Consider the following 5000-nt stretch of genomic DNA (forward strand, 5'->3'; position numbering starts at 1 on the left):
ATTTATGCTGGTAATTGTCTATAAACTAAGGGGGTTGGGAGCGTTATTGCAAAGGAAAGGATGTAAGCTTTGAGTGTGTTGCATAAGGGTTTACCAATGTAACCTTAGTCGCTTTTCTTGTCCCTCTGGTAGCTTTGTATACATCACCCTTATACACATATGCACACGCACGCACACGCACTCGCACACGCACACGCACACAATATTACATTTGCCTCTCCCTCGTTATCTCCCCCTCCCTCCTCTCCCTCCCACCTCTCCCTCCTCTCCCTCCCACCCTCTAATTCCCCTCCCCATTCCTTCTCCTCCTCCCTCTCTCTCTCTCTCTCCCCCCCCCTCTCTCTCTCTCCTCTACTCCCTCCCTCCCTCTCTCTCTCTCTCTCTCTCTCTCTCTCTCTCTCTCTCTCTCCCTCCCTCCCTCCCTCCCTCCCTCCCTCTCTCCCTCTCTCTCTCCCCCTCTCTCTCTCTCTCTCTCTCTCCCTCTCTCTCTCTCTCTCTCTCTCTCTCTCCCTCCCCCTCCCTCTCCCTCCCTCCCTCTCCCTCCCTCCCTCATACACACACACACATGAACGGGAGGACGAGATCTGGAGAGCTGGTGTCGACACTGCTTATCGGTAAAGTCTTCTGTCATCGGAGATAAGGATTAGGCACGAGATCGCTTGAGCTGCCGTTGGGTCATCCTCGTGTGATGACCAAGGGACTGGGGATTTACGGGGGATCAGGATGGCCAGTGGGGGTCGCTTTGTAGGTGTTTGTTTGTGTTTTTGTGTGTGTGTGTTTGTGTGTATTTGTTTGTGTTTGTGTGTGTGTATGTGTTTGTTTGTGTGTGTGTTTATATGTATTTATTTATTTATCTATCTATTTATTAATCTATTTATCTTTCCGTCTATGTATGTGTGAATTCATGTATTGTGTATGTCTATGGATTAAGTTTAAAAGGATAAGGAAGACGGGAGAATGTTCATGTATTGTGTTATTGTAGATGTATAGACTAATAGAAACACAGGTAGACAAATAACCAGATAGATAGATACAGATTGAAGGATAAATGAACATATGGATATAGATAGATGTAGGAACATATATAAATGTAGGCAGATAGATAGACAGATAGATAGACAAATGAATATATATTGGTAGACATACAGATATACAGATAAAATTATAGATATATACTGCAGGCAACTATATATACCCATAATGTACGTACAGAAAGACAGACAAATAGAGAGACAGATTTCGGGAGAGGTTTTAGGAACTCTCCAAGAACCCTTTACGTCCCTGAGAGCGAATTAGCAGACCACAGTTAAAAGAGAGAAAAAAGTCTGCCTGGCCCAATCTGCGGAGGGAGATAGGCCACGCCCTCTAACTGCTCGGTGTGGATGACTGACGACTTCGGACATCGCGATAATTGAACCGCTGTTTTTTTTTGTATCTCGCTTGTAAACATTTTTTTTTCTTCTGTAGATGGCCTTCTTTCATTATTGTAGTTTGATATTTATTTTTTTTTTGTGTTTGTGTAGAAATACGGGGACATAATTTACACATTCGTAAGTGGATTAAAATTGTAAAAATATACAAAAACACATTACTATGGGCTTGATTTACGTAACATTATAAAACTCTTAATCAACAATTCTCTTTCCAGGTAAATGAGTTGTCTGACGCACCCGGGTTGATTGATATCTCTTCGGTTTCGTGAGTAAATTCATATGAGTATTTTCAGTCTGTATTCAGTCTGGATAATTATGAGTCAGTAATGTAAAAGTAAATATATAGTAATTGACCAAAAAAAGAAAAAAAAGCATAAAATGAAACTTCAAGGCATTGATGACGTAGATGAAATAAAAGAGAAAGTCATCAAAGAAAACAAGAAAGAAAACCCCCCAAAAAAGACAAAAAAGAAGAAGAAAAAAAAAAAGGGAAGAGAGAACAGGTAGGGAAAGCTACGGGATAACAGAGACAGATAAGCCCCTTAGCCCCTCGGATTATGGCGAAACATCAGATCGGTATCAGGTAAAACATGGTAATGTAAAGGCTGGTGAAACTACCACAAAAAAAAAGATGTACGTTGGCTGTACTTAATAATGCAAGAGACAGGAGGCATCATTTGCATGAAATTCACATAAGACGAGGGACTTACGCGGGTAAGGTCAATTGCGAAGAATATCAGCTGACTACGTGACCTGTTTTTTTTTTCTTTCCGCCATGTTGGTTGTTGTGTATATAGGGCTGACTCTCAAGGCATACGAAGTGCCCTTTTGTGATTACTTTTGGGGGCATTTCTTCAGGTTCGCTCGCATCTTCAGCATTGCTATATGGGTATCTTGGATTGATATTAGTGTTTGTGTTTGTATTTGTATTTGTGTATATGTATATGTATGTGTATGTATATGTATCTGTATATGTATATGTATATGTAATGATATATATATACATATATATATATATATATATATATATATATATATATATATATATATATATATATATATATATATATATATATGTGTGTGTGTGTGTGTGTGTGTGTGTGTGTGTGTGTGTGTGTGTGTGTGTGTGTGTGTGTGTGTGTGTATGTGTGTATTTGTTGGTGCACATGATAGGACTGTGGTTATTGGTTTATCAGTTGCATCTCCGATATGAAATATATGTATTGATTAAGCTTAATCTTATCACACGTGATGCATTGTCCTTTTCTGGATTGATTAGGAGGGAGGAGAGGCATGTGGGAATACGGGTGATAATGCATGAAGTGAGGTATTGTCACATACTCAACTGACTATAGAGTTTATTCAATATTATTATGAACACGCATACACAATCGTTTTTCTCGCTTCCTTTCTCTCTCTCTCTCCCCCCCCCCCCTCCTCCTATCTTCGTCTCTCTTTTGACACGTCATGATTCTTCTTCCATTTTTTTTCCTTATTCAACCTCGGTTAGGTAACCTTAACCTCGTTATATCATAGTTATGAATTAGCCATATGTCAGTGTCAGCTTTGTTTCCTCAGGTCATTACTCTCTGTTAACCGCCTCTCTCTCTCTCTCTCTCTCTCTCTCTCTCGTTCTCTCACTCTCTCTCTCCATCTATTTCACTCTCTCTCTCTCTCTCTTTCTCTCTGTCTCTCTCTCTCTCTCTCTCTCTCTCTCTCTCTCTCTCTCTCTCTCTCTCTCTCTCTCTCTCGTTCTCTCTCTCTCTCTATTTCACTCTCTCTCTCTCTCTTTCTCTCTGTCTCAATCTCTATCTCTCTCTATCTATCTATCCATCCATCCATCTATCTATCTTACTCTATCTCTCTCTCTCTCTCTCTATCTGTCTATCTATCTCACTCTCTCTCTCTCTTTCTCTCTGTGTCATTCTCTCTCTGTTTCTCTCTCTCTCTCTTTCTCATTCAGCTCTCTTTACACGCAGTCATACTATTAAAAGAGAATCGGAGGACAGTTCAAAAGAAGAAGAAGAAGAAGAAGAAGAAGAAGAAGAACCACCAAGAGACCGACTGAATAGGAAAAAACAAGAAGAGCATTGAGATTCCGATATACATATATATGTATATATATATATATATATATATATATATATATATATATATATATATATGTATATATATTTTTTTTTTTTTTTTTTTTTTTTTTTTTTTTTTTTTTTTAGCAAACTTTAAGTAACGAATGAAAGTCTAAGGTTTGAGGGTTGGAAGATAAAAGCCAGGTATTATTAACTTGTATACGAGCGCATCTCTTTCCCGCTGCCGAATCGTATGTCGGGGAAATCCCTTCCGTTTATATAATTATCGTTATATTCCGTTTATTTATTGTTCTATCATTTAATGTGAGGCTCATTATGTTAACTTCCTTCCTATTCTGAATGTACATTCGCGAGAAGACACTTATCTTATTTCTTAGAAGGAAATTAGAACGACAGGAAATAAGTGATATTTCTTATTAAAACAACACACACCTAAACACACATCATATTAGAAAATAAATGAATACAAATAAATAAATGAATGAATGAATAAAAGGAATATTTTTTCAATATTCAAACTTTCCACCAGGGTTGCAATAAGGAACTGGACGGGAAACCAACGAAAAAAACGTATTAATAGCGGGAGCAAGTCTAGCCAAGGTTAGAAGGTCAAATTTCTTAACCGATCACGTGGTTCCACCGGACGCTGTTCCTCGGTTGTATGCTGGCTACCGCGACACGTGTGTGGGTGGGTGGGTGGAAGGGTGGAAGGGTGGAAGGGAAGAAGGGAGGGGAAAGGGAGAAGGATAGGGTGGGAGAGGGGTAGGGGGAAGAAAATGAGAAGGAGAGAGAGGGAGGGAGAGAGTGAGAGTGAGAGTGAGAGTGAGAGTGAGAGTGAGAGAGAGAGTGAGAGTGAGAGTGAGAGTGAGAGTGAGAGAGAGAGAGAGAGAGAGAGAGAGAGAGAGAGAGAGAGAGAGAGAGAGAGAGAGAGAGAGAGAGAGAGAGAGAGAGAGAGAGAGAGAGAGAGTGAGAGAAAGAGAAAGAGAAAGAGAAAGAGAGAGAGAGAGGGTTAGGGAGAGGGAGGGAGAGGGATGTAGAGAAGGATAGATAAGGGGAAGAGAAAGGGGAAAGAGGGATTGATAGGGAAAAGGGAAGAGGAAAGGGATGAATAGGGGAAGGCGAAGAGGAAGGGATAGGTATAGAAGTAGGGGACGGAGAGAGGGAGAGGGATAGAGAAATAGGATGGATAGAAACAGAATTTAAAATCGAGGAAAGCCGTTTATTTGGAAATTGAATTGTGTTATCTAGAGGTATCCGGTAAGAATCAGACGTTAGGTTGCCGGATATTCTAAACGAGCGGAAATTTATCTATTAATGTCAATTAGCATGGTAATCATTTTGATTATGATCGCGGTAATGATTGTAATGATCCATACGGCGATGAATATTATGATGAAGAAGGTAATACTCGTAAATGAGGATAATTATATTATTGTTGTGATCATTCTTGTCATTTTCACAAGAGATGATAACGATG

General features: G+C 39.6%; 1 protein-coding gene across 1 annotated transcript in view; it reads left to right on the plus strand.

Annotated features, from left to right (window-relative positions):
* The window catches only part of LOC122246513 (putative Na(+)/H(+) antiporter nhx-9), a 158958-nt gene that overhangs the window by 92888 nt on the left and 61070 nt on the right, over positions 1–5000 (plus strand). The gene's annotated exons all lie outside the window — the stretch shown is intronic.

This window comes from Penaeus japonicus, unplaced genomic scaffold (assembly GCF_977035675.1).
Source record: "Penaeus japonicus unplaced genomic scaffold, GWHDUDI00000001_assembly GWHDUDI00000024, whole genome shotgun sequence".
Classification (NCBI taxonomy): domain Eukaryota; kingdom Metazoa; phylum Arthropoda; class Malacostraca; order Decapoda; family Penaeidae; genus Penaeus; species Penaeus japonicus.